The sequence below is a fragment of the Barbus barbus genome, assembly GCF_936440315.1.
Source record: "Barbus barbus genome assembly, chromosome: 13".
NCBI classification, from domain to species: domain Eukaryota; kingdom Metazoa; phylum Chordata; class Actinopteri; order Cypriniformes; family Cyprinidae; genus Barbus; species Barbus barbus.
In genome coordinates, this window is record NC_136741.1 from 16,013,850 (window position 1) to 16,037,500 (window position 23,651).

General features: G+C 36.2%; 1 protein-coding gene across 4 annotated transcripts in view; it reads left to right on the forward strand.

Moving 5' to 3' along the window:
• Nucleotides 1-23,651, forward strand: part of lpp (LIM domain containing preferred translocation partner in lipoma) — a 232,146-nt gene that overhangs the window by 25,354 nt on the left and 183,141 nt on the right. For all 4 annotated transcript variants that reach the window (XM_079431836.1, XM_079431834.1, XM_079431835.1 and 1 more), the window contains exon 2: nucleotides 10,765-10,811. The gene's annotated coding sequence lies outside the window, so the exon portion shown is untranslated. The remainder of the gene's footprint in view (nucleotides 1-10,764; nucleotides 10,812-23,651) is intronic.

The window sequence follows — 23,651 nt, forward strand, 5'->3', positions numbered from 1 at the left end:
TCCTCGATTTATAAAAAATAAAATTGTGGCAAAACATTAACTTCGAATTAATCGATAAAATCTGAAAAATCGTCCAGCCATAGCCACAGTGTTTGCTTATTTTTACTTTATTTCAATTTTTGTGTAATTTATTTATTTTGTTTTAGATCAAGGTGTAGTCCGTGCTTCCAGGCTTTATTCGTTTTGCTCTTATTCGTTCTGTTTCTTATTCATTTGGTTCCACAGTGTTTGCTGATTTTCAAAAAAAATACATTTAAACATTTTGTAACTTTGTTATTTTATATTAAGCTTATAGCATGGTAATAAAATTGTAAATAAAAGTCCCATGTTTATTGCATAAAATTTGTCGTTGTAAGTTATAGATAAGCAATCTATGGTTAGTTTTTAATGGTTAATGGTTTTGTTTTGAAAGAGAAAAAAAGCATATATAGCTGGACTCGGTCGAGACCAACTAGAACATTTGGCGAGTCCGAGTCCAAATACCAACGAGTCCAAGACAAGTCCGAGACGATAGAAAAACGTCTCAAGTCCGGATTCGTACCACAGCCATAGAATAGATAATAATAGATTGGTTTCAACAGCAGCAATATGAGATGTTTTCATATGAGATAAAATATAATATTGCGGCTAATTAAGTATTGCTGATTTATACTGTTACCATATCAATTGTAAAATCTCAGAAATTTACTACCCATTTTTGATGCTGTAAAATATAATGTTGCAGTGCCTAAATTTGGTTTTCTTGCATTTTATAAAACAAGTGATTGTCATTGTTAGCATCTTTTTAATAATTTAAGCAAGATTCTCATCGAATTGTAATAAAATTATCAGTAAACCAAACAATATTGACCTATCAACATTGACCGGAATTTGTAATATTGCCACATTCTTAATCAGTTTACGCCTTGTTAGTTGAGGGAAATCATGTGTAAAGCCTGAGGTTTCATGTGTATAATCTCTTCAGTGCTCTTGCAGTGCTGTTGGGGCGCTGATGATGAACGCTAGTCATCAGACTGAAGCCGTGAGGGCTTTTGTAATATTAGGTGATTTACTTCACGATTCAGCTTCATCAAGCCAGTAAAATGAGTTGTACTGGCATACAGATAAAGCGTGTTTCGCAGCTGTAATGAATTATCCTCTGGTTTGATCTTTTTTAGGGCTCCTTCAGAAATCACAATATGTTAATTTTGTGCTCAAGAAACATTATTGTCAATGTTGAAAATGGTTGTGTTGCTTAATATTTGTAGTTGAAATTGTGATTTTTTTTTCTGGATTCTTTGATCAAACAAAGTTCAACTGCATTTAATTTAAATAGAAATCATTATACATATTTTTGCCGTCACTATTAATTGATTTATTCTTGCTGGAAAATGATGCATTCTTGCTGAAAATAAAAATAAAAATTGAACTGTTGTGTGTGAACAGCAATATTAACATTTGTTATTTTATGCCCTGTTTTAATTGAGCAGTTTTTGCTATGTTTTATTATTTTTTCCAGAGTCTTATATGGCCTCTTGAGAGGGATGGTACTCTTTTGTTAAACACTGAGTTGAAATCGAAGGCAGAGAGACACAAGAGGAGGGCTGGATTTTCAAATCCTCGTGCTGTCAGGCCAAATATGGAAGGAAAATTTCTGGTAGCTGAAAATTGTAGCTAAAATTCCTCGCGTTATGGGCATTCCTGCATGCTCTTAAACTAGGATTGGACGGGTGGGTGGGGAGAGGGTGGGCTTACTGAACGTCCTGAACATGCAAGCCAAAAAAACTACCTCAAAAATGAGAGTTATGAGTTTGTCCAGCTGTTTTAGCATTTAATAAAAGTCCTTGTTGTGATCCACAATCCTACTTACCGGAGGGCAGTCCATCATGTTAATGGCTGAGGCTGATAGGATGTTTTATTGGATGGTGTGGAGTGAATTTGCATCGTGTCAGAGTGTCCCATGAGGATGACAGATGCTGATTTGATAAATTGCATTATACACACCAGTCGCTTCCTGAGATCAATGGCGGACTACATAGAAAGTCCTGCCCCATGGTACAGCGCTGTGGGGTACAGTTAGTCCCCAATCTCTGCAAAACACAACACACACACACACCCACCTACCAGAACAGACTCTGGAATAGATCTCAGCCAAGCTATTCCTTAGGGTGTTAGCATCTGTGTGGTTATTGTTAAGGCAGAGCTAAAGCAGCCTACTTTGGAGAATATAATACAAAACAAGTGTAACTCCCTGTAGGCAGTAAACTCATACTTCTGACAGAGAGTAAATCAGGACTGCTTCGTATTGCGCTTATTATAAGTGCAATTTTAATGATTTAGACACATTAAGTTCATCAGCATTAAACCAATAGTCTAAATAAAAGCACTCGTCTCCTGAAGGCCTTCGACTTCAAAGGATATATTGTTAAATGTTCGTATGAATGATTTAAGCCTATGGCAAGATGAGAGACCGGCCAAGTCAATGGCACATCAATCATTCACAACTTAACATACGCCTGTCTAACTGAGTTTGGCAATGCAGAATATTCCCTGGAAACAATGAAATGGCCGGAAAGTAGAGAGAAAAGAATGGAAAGATGTAGAAAATACACAAAAACATGTAGGTAAAATTATGGGGAATGCGACTGAGAATTACAGAGGAGATAAGGAGAGAAAAAACACAGAATGAAAATTTGGAGGAAGTAAAGTGAGTCAACGGTAAGCACAGGAATAATTTAGGGCTCCTCATGCGAAATTCAAGGCAGTGTTTTTGAATGTTTCTCACCTCACTTTATCACAGATTTGGCTGCTTGCTTGCCGTCCTCGTGCTTTGGATTCAAAATGGCTTGTTTCTCATGGTCATCTTCTTACAAAGCCAGCATTAGATGTGTTAATGACAAATAAGAATGTCTACCAGAAAGAGCAGAAAAAATTTAGTAAAAATTATTCTTTGAATAAATGTGAATGTGCACAATTTATTTGTTATTTTCAGAAAAAAGTTCTTAATATACAGGTGCATCTCAATAAATTAGAATGTCATGGAAAAGTTCATTTATTTCAGTAATTCAACTCAAATTGTGAAACTCGTATTAAATAAATTCAATGCACACAGACTGAAGTAGTTTAAGTCTTTGGTTCTTTTAATTGTGATGATTTAGGCTCACATTTAACAAAAACCCACCAATTCAATCAACAAATTAGAATACTTCAGAAGACCAATAAAACCAACAGTGGAACGAAATGTTGTGCCTCGCAGGACCACGGTGCTACATAAATACAGACATACAACAATGAAGTAAAAAAAACTATAAACCTATAAAAAACACTATAAACCTATACACCTATACACTATAAACCTATACACAACTAACCTACTGACAGATTTTAACTATAAGTATACTATATATAAATATTTACCCTATACAAACTAAAAAAAAATTAAAGACAAAAAATACAAACTATACGAATGCTTCACATAAATACTGTACATGTGCAAAGAGAAACATTTTGAGTCAAGCAGCTGGTTGGGGAACAGTGCAGAATGATTTGTAGTGCATGAGCATGTAAACATACATATATTGCTGAGTCTTTTGTGGGATTGAGTACACGCAGCAGTGTGTGTAAAGTGTCTAGTGCACATAGAGGACAGTGTGTTACTACAGGTGGTTTGTACAGGCCCATTCACCGGTGTGTAGTACACTTCGAATTGCACAAAAAAGTTCCATACAGTTTTTTTCTTTGGTGTGGTAAGGTTTGGGGTGGGGGGTGGTCCATATTTCAGGAGGTAGGGGTTTTTATGGGGTTTCAGAGGGGGGAGGGGTGGTTTGAGTTCAGGGCTCTCACAGCCTGGGGGAAGAAGCTGTTGAGCAGTCTAATGCTCCGGTACCGTCTTCCTGATGGTAGGAGCTGGAAGAGACTGTGGGATGTATGGGTGGAGTCCTTCACGATGCTGTTGGTTTTGCTGGAGCATCATGTAAGGAAAATGTCCAGGATGGAGGGGAGAGGGGCACCGATGATCTTTGCAGCTGTGTTCACTGTCCGCTGGAGGGTCTTGCGGTCAGCAGCACTGCAGTTCCCGTACCAGACAGTGATGCAGCTGGTCAGCACACTCTCAATGGCGCCTCTGTAGAATGTGGTGAGGATGGGTGGAGGGAGACTTGCTCTTTTCAGCCGGCGGAGAAAGTGTAGGCGCTGTTGTGCCTTTTTGGAGAGTGACATGGTGTTGGTGGTCCAGGTGAGATCCTCTGTGATGTGCACCCCCAGGAATTTAGTGCTGCTGATTCTCTCCACAGTCGAGCTGTCGATGGTCAGTGGGGGGTGGTCAACGGAGTTTCTCCTGAAGTCCATCAAAACCTCCTTTCCACACATTGAGGGACAGATTACTGCCTCAGTTCGGCTTGGCATGGAGGTGATCAGTTTGTGACACTGCTCAGGTGTTATGGAAGCCCAGGTTGCTTTGATAACGGCCTTCAGGTCATCTGCATTGTTGGGTCTGTTGTCTCTCATCTTCCTTTTGACAATATCCCATAGATTCTCTATGGGGTTCAGGTCAGGCGAGTTTGCTGGCCAATCAAGCACAGTAACACCATGGTCATTGAACCAGCTTTTGGTACCTTTGGCAGTGTGGGCAGGTGCCAAGTCCTGCTGGAAAATGAAATCAGCATCTCCATAAAGCTTGTCAGCAGTGGACCAACACCAGCAGGTGACATGGCAGCCCAAATCATCACTGACTGTGGAAACTTCACACTGGACTTTAAGCAACATGGATTATGTGCCTCTCCACTCTTCCTCCAGAGTCTGGGACCTTGATTTCCAAATGAAATGCAAAATTTACTTTCATCTGAAAAGAGGACTTTAGACCACGGAGCAACAGTCCAGTTCTTTTTCTCCACAGCCCAGGTAAGACGCTTCTGACTTTGTCTCTGGTTCAGAAGTGGCTTGGTAGCCCTTTTCCTGAAGACGTCTGAGCGTGGTGACTCTAGATGCACTGACTCCAGCTTCAGTCCACTCCTTGTGAAGCTCTCACAAGTGTTTAAATCGGCTTTGCTTGACAGTATTCTCAAGCTTGCAGTCATCCCTGTTGCTTGTGCACCTTTTCCTACTCAATTTCTTCCTTCCATTCAACTTTGCATATAATATGATTTGATACAGCACTCCTTGAACAGCCACACCTTTCAGTAATGACCCTCTGTGACTTACCCTCTTTGTGGAGGGCGTCAATGTTCGTCTTCTGGATGGATCATTGCCAAGTCAGTAGTCTTCCACATTATTGTGGTTTCAAAGAACAAGAGATACCCGGAATTTATACTGTAGGGATGGTCGTTTAATGAAACTCTAATGTAAATATTCTAATATATTGAGATACAGGATTTTTGACTTTCATTAGCTTTAAGTTCAAAATTAAAACAAAACAACTTTTGAAATGTTTTACCTTACATTTAATGAATCTAGAATATACAGTGGGTACAGAAAGTATTCAGACCTCCTTAAATTTTTCACTCTTTGTTATATTGCAGCCATTTGCTAAAATAATTTAAGTTTATTTTTTTTCCTCATTAATGTACACACAGCACCCCATATTGACAGAAAAACACAGAATTGTTGACATTTTTGCAGATTTATTAAAAAAGAAAAACTGAAATATCACATGGTCCTAAGTATTCAGACCCTTTGCTGTGACACTCATATATTTAACTCAGGTGCTGTCCATTTCTTCTGATCATCCTTGAGATGGTTCTATACCTTCATTTGAGTCCAGCTGTGTTTGATTATACTGACTGGACTTAATTAGGAAAGCCACACATCTGTCTATATAAGACCTTACAGTTCACAGTGCATGTCAGAGCAAATGAGAATCATGAGGTCAAAGGAACTACCTGAAGAGCTCAGAGCAAGGCACAGATCTGGCCAAGGTTACAAAAAAATTTCTGCTGTACTTAAGGTTCCTAAAAGCACAGTGGCCTCCATAATCCTTAAATGGATGACGTTTGGGACGACCAGAACTCTTCTTAGAGCTGGCCGTCCGGCCAAACTGAGCTATCGGGGGAGAAGAGCCTTGGTGAGAGAGGTAAAGAAGAACCCAAAGATCACTGTGGCTGAGCTCCAGAGATGCAGTCGGGAGATGGAATAAAGTTGTAGAAAGTCAACCATCACTGCAGCCCTCCACCAGTTGGGGCTTTATGGCAGAGTGGCCCGACGGATGCCTCTCCTCAGTGCAAGACACATGAAAGCCCGCATGGAGTTTGCTAAAAAAACACCTGAAGGACTCCAAGATGGTGAGAAATAAGATTCTCTGGTCTGATGAGACCAAGATAGAACTTTCGGCCTTAATTCTAAGAGGTATGTGTGGAGAAAACCAGGCACTGCTCATCACCTGTCCAATACAGTCCCAACAGTGAAGCATGGTGGTGGCAGCATCATGCTGTGGGGGTGTTTTTCAGCTGCAGGGACAGGACGACTGGTTGCAATCGAGGGAAAGATGAATGCGGCCAAGTACAGGGATATCCTGGACGAAAAACTTCTCCAGAGTGCTCAGGACCTCAGACTGGGCCGAAGGTTTACCTTCCAACAAGACAATGACCCTAAGCACACAGCTAAAATAACGAAGGAGTGGCTTCACAACAACTCCGTGACTGTTCTTGAATGGCCCAGCCAGAGCCCTGGCTTAAACCCAATTGAGTATCTCTGGAGAGACCTTAAAATGGCTGTCCACTAACGTTTACCATCCAACCTGACAGAACTGGAGAGGATCTGCAAGGAGGAATGGCAGAGGATCCCCAAATCCAGGTGTGAAAAACTTGTTGCATCTTTCCCAAAAAGACTCATGGCTGTATTAGATCAAAAGTGTGCTTCTACTAAATACTGAGCAAAGGGTCTGAATACTTAGGACCATGCGATATTTCAGTTTTTCTTTTTTAATAAATCTGCAAAAATGTCAACAATTCTGTGTTTTTCTGTCAATATGGGGTGCTGTGTGTACATTAATGAGAAAAAAAAAAAACTTAAATCATTTTAGCAAATGGCTGCAATATAACAAAGAGTAAACAATTTAAGGGGGTCTGAATACTTTCCGTACCCACTGTATGATAGTTTCACTTTTTTGAAATAAGTAACAAAAAATTTTTTGAGATGCACCTGTATGTGTGTGTATATATATATATATATATATATATATATATATATATATATATATATATATATATATATACATACATATACACACATACATATATACATATACACACATACATATATACATATATACATACACATATATATATATATATATATGCATACATAGGCTACATGCATGCATGCATACATACATTGTAGAGGTGTAACGGTTCACAAAATTCACGGTTCGGTTCAATACGACATGGTGATGTCACGGTTCGGTACGTTTTCGATACGGGAGGTGGGACAATTGGTTGCGTAGCAATGTTGGAAATATTTCTGTTTTAAACCATGAAGGCGAGCCAATGGATATCACACAAGCACGCATTTGCACCAGGGTTTGCACACGTGCAAACTTTTTGCAAGATTTATGCCGGTGAACGTCTTAATCTCAGTCAATTCACTATTACCAGAAAGTGAAAGTAAAAACAGAATGACAGAGTAATGGAGAAATGGCATTACTCTGTTACATCGTTTGGGCTGCGTTGTTGAGCGCAGTGGCACTGATATTTCACACACTTTAAGCTTTTATTTTCCAAACGTAATAGGATTAGTCCAACGAATCGTTCGGATTGTAATGCGTATTGAACCGAAAGCCTCATACCGAACGGTTCAATACGAATACGTGTATCGTTACACCCCTAATACATATATTTGTGTGTGTGTTTCATGGTCATGGTTATTTCTGTTCTGCACAATACAGAGTTAAAAGGAAAAAAGTGAAGGTGAATTCACCTAAATGTTTTTTTAATTTTCTTATAGGCCCTGATCCACCTCAGCAAAGAGAGCTCAATGCTAAAAATGAGTTTGCATGCATACAATAACTTATCTTGGGATTCCACAAAAGAGACTCACTCAACCAAAATTAAATTACTATTATTGAATCATAATTTGAGTCACAAGTTGAGTCAGTGAGTTCATTTGGATTAGTTCTGAAAAGATCTATGTGACAATAAGCATTAGTTAAGCATTTTTGGCCCCTGACATTTCCAGATACCATTCACTTTCATTATACTGAAAATAAAGAGAGTGGACAGGATATTATTTAAACATTCACACTTGTGTTTCATGGAGGAAAGAAAGTCATACAGGTTTGGAATGACATGAGGGTGAATAAATAATGACTGTTTTTCCCCAATACAATGAGTCACATATTTTGCAAAGAGAGGTTTTCATAATGTTCTAAGAAGAAAAAGAATTATTTTGCCAATTACATAAGTAAGGATCGTCACACAGAGGTGAATGCAACAGATTTTTCCTCAGTTATGGATTCACTTATGGCCACTGGCCATGCAGAATTTATGAGTCTATTTCATTTATTAGTGTAGTGATTCCAACGGCATAGAAACTTTGCCAGCTTTCAACTAGATTTCTTTGAGCCGTATTTCAGTTCTTGTTGGCTGGAGTTTCTAAAAATCGCATTATGCTTTTCTTCTGCGCTGCTTGAAAAATGGGGTTTTGAGGCAAAAGTGTCATGGGCTGATTTTGTTTTCCTTGGTTTAATTGCAAAATATGCCGTAGGAGCCAAAAATGTTTTCTTAACGAGACAATGAAACCTTATTCAGAATCAGGGTTATTATCATTAACTATAACTAAACCATAAAATTTCATTACTTGAAATAAAACAAACATTACCTGAAATAAAATAAAATATATGTTTTTAAACTTTATTTCAGCTAGCTGCCAAAGCAACATTTTCTTTTTGTACATATACATAATGTAAAAAATCCCAAATAATATATAAAAATGGCAAAAAATACTAAATGCTTAAAAACTTTAAACTTAAATAACAAAAACTTTATAATTATATTAGTGATACTAACATAACACTGTTCAGGATACATGTTTGTAAAATAGGTTTCTCTATGGTGCATTGTACTGGTAGTTCCTGGATGGCCATGAACGGGCTTTTTGTTGTAACCTTATATGTAAATACGTAAAGTTAAGAATTGAATCACTGATGAGCATTTAGACTGTTGGCTTATCTGGCAGGATACAACTTATTCAATGATATGGATGGCTGACTGAACACAATGAGTTTTTTTTTTGTCTTAACACCCTCAATCAGAGCTTTGAAATTAATGCCTGTGGAGACAGTGCAGATAAAAACATGAAGAGAGTCAGTCAGAAGTGATACCAATCACATGTAGCGGCGCTGCACCTACTTCTTTTTCCTGGCGGTTTTCCTCATGTCTTGGCAACGTGGGGAACTGGCAGTGTCAATTTATCAGAGAACAAAAGAGACACTATGTGGGTAGGGAGTGTGTCTGTAGGCCCTTGGAGAGGAAATAGACCCCCCACCTCCTACCTGCACATTCAAACAGGATGCCAGATGCATCACGTTCCTCAAACAGACAAGTGGAACCTCATAATTAGCATTTTGGAACTTTTACTTTTGTTTGTTTTTCTTGTCTTCTTTTTAAGTTTTCTATTTATGTTGTGTATATGCATTCGATATTATTCCAGAGCTCAATGTCCTAGAACTTTTTGAATAAAATTAGGGCTTGGTGCTATGACAGTATGTATTGTGGCTAGAGATTTTGCTAATTTTGTCTATATTGCAGTGTGTAAATAAAACGCAGGACTGTTAAAAGTTGTGACTTGTTAAAAAGAAATATGCATAAGAAAATAAAGCATAGGACATGTTCGATGTAAAAAAAAAAAAAAAGTTATTAAGTGCAATAAGTCACAAAAAGAACTCATGCTGTCTGGCATATGACTGAAGCACACACACAGAAATCTGCATGCGATCCTGAATTTAGTTCTCCTTTGTTGCTTGTTGTGCTTGAATGGTCAAATACACACAAAATGATGTCAAAATGCCCATACACATTCACTTAGTGGGTTATGTCTGAAGTAAAAGTAAACAACTGGGGAAAAAATCTAATTTGTATCTGTATATTAGATCCTTAAAGTAATATCAGTCTAATATACTTGCTGCTATGCTGTTAATGCTTATAAAACAACAAAAAGAAAATCACACACTACTCTTGACTCAATAACATTAGTAGCTTTATATTTAATACAGTGAAGACCCTTACAGTGGTTTTGATTATTCAGTTGTAATATTGTTTGCATTTTTGTTCTTATTTCTTAATTAAAAAGATAAAATAAAATAACAAAACAACTATATTGTGATATGAATTGTTGTTGTGAATAAGCTTTTGATCATATCAGCCACCCTAGTACAATTGAGTACTTGACACATAACAACAACATTACTGACATTATTGTTTTTGTAGTGTTTTATAATAACATTTCTATGAATGTATGAAGGGAAAAGGTATATTTACTTGCTAAGATTGCTTTCACAATTTCTTTTTTTTTAAATCAACTTTTTTTTTTTTTTACCTTCATGGTTCATTCAAAGGTCTTATGTGTCTGGCAAATGTATGAATATGTTGTTAGTTAGTTAATTAATGAATTAATTAATTTACAAGTACAAAAAGTACATGTGGTGTAAATATATGGTTTAAAAATGTTATTAAATGTTATTTATTATTTATCATCAAATCATAATTAAAATCAACAATATGTATGTATTTGCAATGTAAATTATTGTCCCTTTCTCACCAAGATGTCCTCATTCGTCTTTCTGCCTTTCTCTTTCAGGTCTGTGATCGTCTGGTGATTTGTATTTGCTCCTGAAAAATAATCAGGTAAAGATTAAATACTTTTTTTTCCTGTAATTCCTATTTTTTTCTAATAAATTATCTTACTTCATGAAATCTAACACTGCATTCTAACCAGTGCAGTCATCTGCCTGCACCAGTTTGTCAAATGCTGCGTGACATGTCAGACTGCCAATCAGAACATATTTGACATGTAATATGTTGTGTTGTGAGAAACAGGATATTAGACCAATGAGATTTCCCAGTCGACGGGGCTAACTCAATTCTAAAGTGTAGTTTTCATACTGTCTCGTCTCCATCCATGTGTTTTTTTTTCTCTCTGCAGTTTAAAAGCTGGGCTTACCAGTTCATTTGTTCTTTTACATAATTTTTGAATGCTTTACATTCTGTACACTAAGAGCTGCCTCACCGCACTCCTGACGTAAAGACACCGAGAGAGAGAGGGTAACTTACATAAGCTGGCCTGAGTGTCAGAGAGGCCAGTGGCAGGACACAATGTCATTTCTCTGATGTACGGCCTAGTTTCCATCTCATTGCCTTTCCCTACGTGAAACAGACTCACTTTTGCTCAATTAGCAGTAGATCAAAAACAGCCAAACATGATGCATTTAGTTATATAATCACATTCTTGCAGATCATCACCCAATTGCCCCTTCCACTTCACTCAGTGGAAGCAGTGTCCAACTGGCTGACATGAAGGTTCCCAGGGCAGGCTTCATCTCACACCCTGTGCAGGCTTCTTTAGATCTTGAGAGGCATGAAATGCTTGAAATTTACTGTGCGTAAAGAGGAATGTGAAATGGAAATGTCTTTAATGCCAATGTAACATCTACGTAATGCACATTTTTTTTCTCATTGAATGATGCATTATGCAAACCTTCTGTCTGACACCACAAATCTGTCTCAGTTTTGAACCCATCCTGTCCAATCACCTAGGGTTGCACTAGCCATTCATGGAACGTGAGTTCCACACTTGTGGCTTTGTAACTACTAGCTAGTTTATAACTAACTCTGCATTTAAAGGATAGGTTTGCGGATATTCAACCAGCGTTGTATTGTTAAAATATCGATAATATATGCAAATGATCAATATGTACTCTTTTTCCATTTTACTTGCACCCAGATATTTTTGTCAGCAAAAGTCTGCCAGTTGATGCAAAACGCATCTTTTTTGGACCATCCCTCTGGCTTTTGACCACAGATCAAACTTTCACAGTTTTGCATGGAACGCCACAGCTCCTTTCCTCTGTTTTCTGTAGATAAGATAAGATTTTAAATAATTTTCGCATTCGCTGTTAACATGAATTTTTAGTATCCACTGCATGGAGCAATGCACACAAGTTTGCTTAGATCAGGTTTGTGCTGAAGAGCCACTTTCATTTATTTACATAATGTTCTCTTAACATAAGGTGTAAATTATGCCATCGCCATCATATATGTCTAAAGGATGGAGTCAGGTAAAACATGAGCTTGATGCAATTCAATCAATCTGTTGTTTTATTCCAACCACTGGTCAGAGGCTTCTGTAAATGGTTAGTTTATATGTAGAGTTATGTTTCATTTAAGCCTAATAGTGCAAACCACAAACATTTAGTAGTGTGTCACAACTAGGCTAAATTGTAACTTATGTACAACTAATGTAACTGAACACTGGTCCCATTATGGAAAAAGTTTTTTTCTGGGAATAAATAAATAAATAAAAAATAATAGGAGAGAAAATTTTTTATGGTGAAGCATTTACAATGCAAGTGAATGGGGCTGATTCTTGAAGGATTTCTTAGTTGAAATGTGAAGCTTTTTATTTTTAAAATGCAAAATAAAAGCACTAACATTAATTCTTCTGTTAAAGCTTGTGTATCATTTAAGCTATAAAGCTGTTTAAATAATTTTATAGTTGTTGTAGATGTTACGTTGTCATGGTAACAGTTGTAAAATTGGACATAATTACACAGAAAATGTAAAATGTGGACACATTATATACATCTTTACTATTGAAACCTTTTAACAAATTGCCACTATTCACGTCACTGGAAGCCTGATTTTTATTTGTTTTAAAGAAAAGGATGGACAAGTAGAAATTAATTTTTTGCAGTAAGTCACAGTTTGCAACAAATTTGTCAATTCAGCTTAATTTACTGAACCCGGAATATTACTACATGTTATCTTGCATCGGAAACCCACACATATAGGCTTCCTCTGTTGGCAATGCCTTAGATTTTGAAGAGGAGCCTATAAATTAATTTTAGATTTGCATGAAGACTCATGTCAGATGTCTATTATGATTCTGTCATTGTATGATAGATGTGTTTCATATGATGTTATGAAACATATTCTTGTTATTTCACAGTCGCAGTGAAATCTCTGAGGGCAGGCGCCTCCATTACACTAAATTAATTTGTTTTTGCGTGTACTGATAGCACTAAACGCTTCTCACCTCTTAATTGATTTTCTCATTCATCTCCGGGGAATGTTGTTCACAGTCATGGATGCTTCTTAAAGAGCCACGTTTCAAACAGGCAGCAGTGTGGACAATCCACCCCCCTCTCCACCCGAAACTAAGACGTTGCCCTCAGAACTAATAATGGGTTTTAGCGCATGCTTCTCCGATTGATCTGCTAAAACTATAAGTGCAAGCAGAACAAATCCCTGTAATGATTGCCTCAGGAGGTGAGCCAGTGCCGCGCTAAGAGTGTGTGTGTGTGTGTGTGTGTGTGTGTGTGTGTGTATGTGTGTTTGCCGGCTCATAGTGCCACTCGCACAAATTATCTCTCGAGTGTACACCTCCTCACAAACCTCTTTTCCGATTCATTCAATCAAACTATGCTCTCCACTCCTGTGTCCTGTGTAGTTGGAAGTCCAATACTCTTGAAATCTGAGGTTAGATTTTTTTAATCAGAATAGTGCTGTCAAATGATTAATGACGTTTTTGTTTACATAATATTTGTGTGTGTACTGTGTATGTTTATTATGTATATATAAATACACACATACAGTATATATATATTGAAAATATTTACATGTATTTAAATGTATATATTTATATTCATATAATTTATATTATATATAAATATATTTAAAATATAAACAACTTATTTTTCTTAAATATATACATGCATGTGTGTGCATTTATATATACATAATAAATATAAACAGTACATATATTATGTAAACAGAATCTTTTATTTTGGATGCGATTAATCGCTATTAATCATTTGACAGCACTACTTCAGAAACCTGTTGTTAAACACACTTGGTCAATTATAGATCTATAAGCTACATAAACCCACAGCAGAGAAAGAGAGACGGATGGGTAAAAGCCCATTTGAGATTGTGAGCTTGTATTTGCTGATGCTGCAGCGTTGAGCAGGTGATGCTAAGACACTTTAACATTTTTACTTGTTTACGTTATTTTTTAACCTCATGATCTGCTCGGCTTACTGAATGAAATTAAAGTTCACACTATCTATTTTCTAAACACGTTATTGATGTTATTGTGAACAATTCATTCATGCGTATGTTTTATTTGTTAAAACAATGTAGGCATAAGGCCGGTTCACATCAGCATGAATGTTTTAAATGAAATTTCAGACTGATTTCCGCATATGATTTGGCTGTTCAGACCTATGTGTGAAAAAAGGCAGATGGGCTGAATGAAAATGTAAATTCATTCTCTGAAAGTAGGTGGCGCTTACAGAAAAACTCCTTTATATAAAACACTGCACAGCATTCTGCTTCTGATACCCGACTGTTGAAAAAAGTCAAACGATATTTACATATTTTCAAACAGTCATTCAGAGTTTTGTATTTGCTAGGGTGTATATCAAATAACACCAAAATACAAGAGTACAGACACGAGAGCCGATTCTGGATTCATCTGAAATTGCATTCTGAGTAGGTTCTACATACATTTCATGAGGAATGAACCTCACGGTCATTATGAAGTGTGTTCTATATAGTAAGAATGTAATCCCAATGTACTTCATTCACCATGTTGGTTTTGTCATATGACCTATGCCAGTTGCATCACTTCACTGACATTCACAGATCCTTTCCCATAACTTCATAGGAAATTTTACTTCGAGGTGACTTCAAAATCTCTGTGGAAGCAGTGGTTCATCAAACGCAAATCTTTCTAGTTGCACTATATTTCCCACATTGCATACAGTATATTTTCACAATATTTGTTATTGTGTGAACAGGCCTATAGACTTTTAAGAAATATGACTAGTATCTAATATTTGAACTTCAAGTTTAGAAATTAATTTGATGTCAAAGAAAAATATAATGAAAAGAAATTCTAAATAATAGTTGACACGTTTACCGTTTCCCCTGGCATGTTAAAATTCATTGCTTTATTCATGTTTTTGTCTTTAAGTCCCCAAACAAAGCACTTTTTTTTTTTAATGGAGCATTTTGAAGAGTGTTATCAAACTGATATTAGCTGAAGTTAGAAGTAGGTTTTGGCCTTTTTTACAGCTTGTTGATAAGGACACATGGATAAGAGACAGAAAACAATAGTGAAAAGAAGGGGGAACAGCGTCAGAAATGGCACAAGGCTGTGTAATGTGTCCAAAAACATGTATTAACCAGCAAGCCACTCTCTAGTTTTGCTTTTAAAAAGACACTCCATCTCGTTTACTCCAGTTTAGAAATTTCTAAAACACTATTTCTCACTGGAATTTATATTGACTTTCCAATAAGACCTTATGTCAAGCGATATAGCAGTTCTTCTCCCCCAGCCTGCCTCAATACTGTCGGAAACATGTTCTTCTCAAACAGAACTGAGGCATCAGTTGTACATGTTCATGTGCATGTGAATTTGAGAGCTGACACATGCCCAGTGGTGTTTGTTTTTCAGGGCATGACTTGACCGCTGCTTGGAATTCCATCTCGCCGGCCATCTGAGAGATGAGCTTCAGGGACCTCTGTCACGTTATGCCTGTACCACAGCCCTGAGCTCGCAGCCGGATATTTTTAATGTTTTTTTGTTTTTGTGTTTCTGTGGGGCTGTAGGTTTCCATGTCCACAACACAGTCCAAATACTAATCACTTAAAGTAGCTCAACTTTAGTCATGCTACTCTATTTAGTTGCTGTGCTATCAAAAATCTCTTGTTGTATTTATCGGTAAAGCTAGTGAAGTACAACTAGTAGAAGGTGAAGATCACAAACATTTTAACAGACTTTCCACACATAATAAAGAAGACCTGGTAACACTTTAGTTTAGGGACCAATTCTCACTATTAAGGGGCAGTCGTGGCCTAATGGTTAGAGAGTCGGACTTGTAACCCGAAGGTTGTGGTTTTGAGTCTCTTGTCCGGAAGGGATTGTAGGTGGGGGGAGTGAATGTCCAGCGCTCTCTCCACCCTCAATACCACGACTGAGGTGCCCTTGAGCAAGGCACCGAACCCACAACTGCTCCCCGGGCGCCGCAGCATTAGCTGCCCACTGCTCCGGGTGTGTGTGTTTGTTCACTTCTCACTGCTGTGTGTGTGCACTTTGATGGGTTAAATGCAGTGCACAAATTCCAAGTATGGAATGCCACACGTCCTTCTTTCCTTTCCTTTCCTTTCCTTTCCTTTCCTTTCCTTTCCTTTCCTTTCCTTTCCTTTCCTTTCCTTTCCTTTCCGTTCCTTTCCTTTCCTTTCTTCTTTAGCATACTTATTATTAACATATATTGGCCTTTTTTAGAACTTTTAAAGCACATATTCTGCATGGCCATGTTCTACATCCCTAATCCTACCTAATACCTAAACTTAACAACTACCTTACTAACTATTAATAAGCAGCAAATTAGGAGTTTATTGAGGCCAAACTCGTAGTTAATGGTTTGTTAATAGCGAGAATTGGACCTTAAAATAAAGTATGACCGAAGACCTAAAATGCAGCAAGAAAAAGGTAAACGCTGTCACTTTGGTAGTACCCTTACACCTTTGTACCTTATTTACCCCTAAAGAGTGCATATACCGAAAGTGTACATATTAGTACATTTTGAAAGGATGTCACCATGAATAGTGAATAGGATATCCGTGAATAGTTTTTGTTTTTAAACTTGAACCATGAATGAACTGATTCACTACAATGAATAGATCTTTTCAATGCTACTTTTTAAGAAAAAATGTAAGAAAAACATTACACTCATTTGAAAAATATAGTTACATTTAGTAGCTAAAAATTACTTACTTAAAAAAAAAATTACTTAAAAATTATTTACACCATAAATAAAATATTTAAATAAATAAAACAGTAATCTTATGGAACATTTTGTAGTTTTTTTTTTGTTTGTTTGTTAGTGCATTGACTGAATCTTTTGTGTAGAAGTCCTGTGTGGTCTGGACAAACATGCTGGATTAAATTCGACCGGTGAGACAGACATAACTTGTATTTCATCCTGCTGTTCCAGTGAAAATCTGAGTGTCAGTTGCCATGGACACCCTGGCGACCTATCAGGTACAGGCTTTGGGGGTCATTTAATTGTGGCATTGATGCAATAGTGACCATAGCGACATAATTGTATTCTGTACAGTACTTACACAATCTTACTTGCGTGAGTGCAGTCTGATGTCAGATGATTTTATAGAATTCATCTAAAATAAACTCAAATGACAAGTTTTTTTAGCGAGTGACTTATTCTAAACTGATTAGTGGGGAAATGTTATGTATTCGGTATTCACCATTTATGGCAATTTCTGAGGTAAATGAACCATGGTGAATTAGGTACTCATGACACAATCCACCCGTTCTGTGAGATGTGAGCGGTCCCCAGACGCCTTTTCACTGAAGGAACTCTGACTTCACTTGAAAGCAGAACATTCCTATTGCTCGGTACATCTCAAAAAAATAGAATATCGTGAAAAAGGTAAATATTTTTTGTCACTCATTTCAGAAAGTGAAACCCATATATTATATAGATTCATTACACATAGAGTGAAATATTTCAAGCCTTTATTTCTTGAAATTTTGATGATCATGGCTTACAGATAATGAAAACTAGAATATTAGATGTCTCAGAAAATTAGAATATTACATAATATCAATAAAAAAGGATATTTTAAACAGAAATGTCAGGCTTCTGAAAAGTATGTTCATTTCTATGCACTCAATACTTGGTTGGACCTCCTTTTGCATGAATTACTGAATCAATGCGGCATTGCATGGAGGCAATCAGCCTGTGGCACTGCTCAGGTGTAATGAAAGCCCAGGTTCCTTTGATAGCGGCCTTCAGGTCATCTGCATTGTTGGGTCTGGTCTCTCATCTTCCTCTTGACAATACCCCATAGATTCTCTATGGGGTTCAGGTCAGGCGAGTTTGCTGGACAATCAAGCACAGTAATACCATGGTCATTGAACCAGCTTTTGGTACCTTTGGCAGTGTGGGCAGGTGCCAAGTCCTGCTGGAAAATGAAATCAGCATCTCCATAAAGCTTGTCAGCAGAAGGAAGCATGAAGTGCTCTAAAATTTCCTGGTAGATGGCTGCGTTGACTGTGGACTTCAGAAAACACAGTGGACCAACACCAGCAGATGACATGGCAGCCCAAATCATCACTGACTGTGGAAACTTCACACTGGACTTCAAGCAACATGGATTCTGTGCCTCTCCACTCTTCCTCCAGACTCTGGGACCTTGATTTCCAAATGAAATGCAAAATTTACTTTCATCTGAAAAGAGGACTTTGGACCACGGAGAAACAGTCCAGTTCTTTTTCTCCACAGCCCAGGTAAGACGCTTCTGACGTTGTCTCTGGTTCAGAAGTGGCTTGGTAGCCCTTTTCCTGAAGACGTCTGAGCTTGGTGACTCTTGATGCACTGAATCCAGCTTCAGTCCACTCCTTGTGAAGCTCTCCCAAGTGTTTGAATCGGCTTTGCTTGACAGAATTCTCAAGCTTGCGGTCATCCCTGTTGCTTATGCACCTTTTCCTACCCAAATTCTTCCTTCCAGACAACTTTGCATTTAACATGCTTTGATACAGCACTCTGTAAACAGCCACACCTTTCAGTAATGACCCTCTGTGACTTACCCTCTTTGTGGAGGGCGTCAATGTTCGTCTTCTGGATGGATCATTGCCAAGTCAGCAGTCTTCCCCATTATTGTGGTTTCAAAGAACAAGAGATACACGGAATTTATACTGTAGGGATGGTCATTAATTGAAACTCAAATGTAAATATTCTAATATTTTGAGATACTGATTTTTGACTTTCATGAGCTGTAAGCTCTAATCATCAAAATTAAAACAAAAAAACTTTTGAAATGTTTTACTTTACATGTAATGCATCTAAAATATATTAAAGTTTCACTTTTTGAAATAAGTTACAAGAAAAAAAAAATACTTTTTCACGATATTTATCTTGGGTGCCTTTACTGAAGTCATAATAACCTTTGAAAGTATGCCATTATAATAGTTTATTTTTAGCACAGCTGTGCTGCAGAAGGAATTAAACAACTTCTCTTTGAAGAAGTTTGTACATTTTTTGGTAAAATTACTGAGGCATTTTCTCAGACATATTATATGCATTTTTAAACATTCATATAGTGCTTTCAGTCGTCAGTGTCACATGATCCTTCAGAAATAATTCTATGCTAAATTTGGTGCTCAAGAAACATTTCTTATTATTATCAATGTTGAAAACAGCTGAGCTACTTAATATTTGTGAAAACAATGATATATATATATTTTTTTTATTAAGAACAGAATTTATTTGAAACAGAAATCTTTGTAATATTTCAATGTCTTTAGATTAAATTAGATTCAGCAGAGACAATGAAATGCATTTTGCATCCAACCAGAAGTGCAAATAACACAGTTTATAAATATAGTTGTGTATATATAAAATATTACTGTGGTTCTATAAAAAAGTGCATAGAGATGGTTGTCTTAGAGAAAGCAGAGACCAGCTCAGTGTAAATGAAGGAGTACAAATATAGAAGGTTCATTATACAGAGAATGAGGCATATATGTACAGTGACCATTATAGTACAGAGGGTAAGGATGAGAATGATGTGTCAGAGCTGTTTACCATGGTAGTGCATGTCAAGTGAGCAAATTTACACAAAACAGCTTTATTATTGGACAGTGCAGTTTTTTTTCTTACTGTCACTTGCTGAATAAAAATAATACATTTTCTACAAATTTATTTCAATTTGCAAATTTCAGTGTATTCAGTTCCATGTACATTTATACACTCCTCCTTGGTAATTTGCAGGCAAGTAAATATTTGTGAAAATACTGAAAAAAAAAAAAGTCTCCAACCGTTCCTTGGAGCTATTTTAGATTAATGTGATGGCAGGCAAGTGAGCAGTATCAGCTGGGTAAAGTGGTTGTGTGTAGCGGCAGCAGGAAGAGGGGAATTATAGCAAGTGTACGCCTGGGGCCAGTGTGTCTGACAGGGCTTGTGCGGGGGGCTCGGTGCAGGGTTCCTTGTTTTGCTCCTAGACTGTTTGTTGCTTCTTTGGATTCCTGGCTCTAAGTTGTTGTTCTCGGGCCAAATTCTCATCGCGCACACAGAGCAAGTCAAAGAATGAGCAGAGTCCTGCTGCCAGCTGACTTTGAAGAACAACCCGAGCTTTCCATGGCAGCCATCGCCGTTACTGGTTTCCTGGGAGAGATGCTCTGAGGGGAAGCATTCTCCATAAAATGCTAATGTTAGATACTTCACTGAGCTGGAGATTCCCATGCCATTGGGTAATCCATCACCTGCTTTCCTTCAATTTATAGAGAAGTAATTTGTCTCTTTACACTTTTTGTAAATTCACTTTAAGCTCTTTGCCCGTGTCAGTCAAGAAGAATTGTAAGTGGCCTTTTTTGCTTAATTGCTAAAGCAATTACAAAATACAGTGAAAAATGTATTTTTTTAAATGCCAGGTTTTGAAAATTATTTTGTTCTAACAACCATACTGAGTGAAGTGAGTGAATCCAAAAACGTTTAACCATGTTTAGTCTTTTTTTTTTATAGCTCCGACTATTTCTGTTATGTTTAATTTGTGTAAAGTTCATTTTAAAATGGGATGCAGATCAATGTGAAATGACTAAATAATATTATAGATAATTTTACTTTTTTAATTTTACTTTACTAATTAATATTTTATGTCTAAAACTGGGTTTTTGGTAATATTTCTATTTTACGCAAGCTAGTTTCTATAATTCATATTATTAGGTTATTTTAATGTATTAATAAATAATAATAAACAAATTATTATATTTCTGTAAATGCTTATTCAATAGGAAAATATGTTTGCTTGTAGACCTAAAGACTTGTTCATAATGAATCTATAATTTGGAGACCAAGTCAATTGCTAATATGAGCCTAATATGAGTCTCACCTAAAAATGATAATCCTGAAGAAAATAAAATTGTTTACTCACCCTCAAGTTGTTCCAAACCTCTGTGACTTTCTTTCTTCTGATGAACACAAAAGAGAAAAAAAAAAAATACTATGTTAGTCACAGGGACCAGCCACTGTATAGAACTGTTAAAATATTTTGTCCATTCTCTCAAAACCAATTTATAAAGGAGGGGATATTATTGATCCACAAAATTATAGACCAATATCAAGAATCTCTGTTATTGCTAAAGTATTTGAAAAGTTCACTATAGTCAGGTATCAATGTGTCTTGAAAATAATAATATTTTATCACCATTTCAATCTGGATTTAGGCCGAAAGTTGAGTAATGATGTATATTCTGCATTAGACAGTGGTGACCTTATAGGGGCTATAGTTATCAACCTTAAGAAGGCCTTTGATCTAGTTGATCATTACTTATTATGGGATAAATTGTATGCAGTTGGTTTTTCTAAAAATTATTTATTGTGGTTTAATTGTTATTTACATAATAGAAAACAATGTGTGGCTTTCCAAGGAAAACTATCTGATTTATTTATTCAAGAAAGAGGGGTACCATAGGGCTCAATACTGGGTCCTCTTCTTTTTTTCTATTTTTATTAATGATCTTCCCCTAGTTCTTTCGCATTGTTCTTTTCATTTGTATGCAGACGACACTGTCATTTATATTTCAAATCCTCACTTAACTCAAATTCAAAATATGCTTCAATCAGATTTTAATGTTTTACAAGAGTGGCTCTATTCTAATAATTTACTATTGAACAAATGTAAATCTCATACCATGATCTTTGGTACTAAGTGTATGTTTAAATTTAAATCTAATAATATAAAAATAATGTATAATGATGTCACATACCTGCACAGAGTGGATCAAATTAAAAATCTGGGTTTATGGCTGGATCCTGAACTTTGTTTTAAACTTCACATTGATTAGATAGTTCGTAAGGTTAATTTTGGAATCAGTGTATTGTATCAATCAAAAAAACATTTTTCTTTTAAAGTTTGAAAAAAAACTAATCTTTTGCCTTTTACTATAGCCTATAATAAGTTGTGCAGATTTGTTATTGGATGTTCATATGATACACATCACTGTATTATGTATGATTTACTTAAATGGTTTCCACTCAGTATCAGAAGGCATATTCACTGGTTGCAATTTATTTTCAAATGTATTCATTTTAATTATCCTTATTGTTTGCGTCAGAATTTGATATTATACTCTTCTTCATATAATTTAAGACACTCTGCAAATTATTTTTTCACTCCATTAGTTTAGAAAGTGTTTGGGAAAAAGGCATTTAGGTACAAGGCTCCAGCAGATTGGAATAATTTACCTTTAAATGTGTGGTCTTTGACCTTCAAAAAAGGTTTGTTTTCTTGTTTTGAAACTTCTTGTAATTGCTTTAGATGAGAGATATATATATATATATATATATATATATATATATATATATATATATATATATATATATATATATATATATATATATATATTTTTTTTTTATATATTCTAGGTAATTATAAATATAAATGTATTTAAATATAATTATTCATACTTCATGTGTTAATATAGTCGTAGGGTATGTTGTTTTGATTGTTGTGATTGTTGCTGTTGTTTGTTTTGTGTTATGTTTTTGATTTTTGTGTAATAAGACACCCTTGAAAATGAAATTATGCATCTCAAGGGGTTTATCCCAAATAAAATTTGTTGCAAAACTTAAAGACAGTTCTTCTATATATAAATGTTGAGGATACATGTCAATGATATATTATTAGTTAAAAAGAAAAACAATTAAAATGAACCAAAAAGCTATTAAGCTAAATAGCTATTATTTTAAATATATTTTTAAGCATTAATTGATTTATATCAAGAATCAAAATCCAATGGCTGACCAGAAAAAAACGAAACTTCTAAAGTAGGAAAAAAAAAAAAAAACTAGAACTGAGAAAACAAGACAGACATAAATTCACTAAAATGAATAATAAATAAATAAAGAACTACTTAGTTCGATGGCACACAGTTCCTGCCCTGTTTTACATGGAGAAACACGGTCTTGACAAAAGTGTGATTCATTTGTTGTGGCATCTATTACGATGCAAAGTGGCTGCACATCATTAACTTCGAATCTGAGTTTACTGGTGGAATGAGGCCGACAGTTCATTCTTTTCATTTCTTGTACTTTCTCTTTCACATCCGGCACCAGTGATGCGTTCTCATTGAGTCTGATTATGAAGTTTGAAAGCAAATTCATTCTTTTCTTCTTCAAACCTGCCTTCCCAGATGAAGAACTCTATTAGATGAGGGGAGATGAAATGTGGCAGTTAAGAGTCTGATATGCTCAAACGGTCCCCATCCTCTCCCATTTGCCGTTTTGCATGTGATATTTATCTTTCAGATACTATTAAAATCATATGAAGCGTTCTTTGACTGATAGACAGAGTTGCTGCACGGCGTCAAAGCAGAGAGATGATTATCACGATCTGATATTGACACCTCATTACGTTCATACTCCTGAACAGAGGATGCAA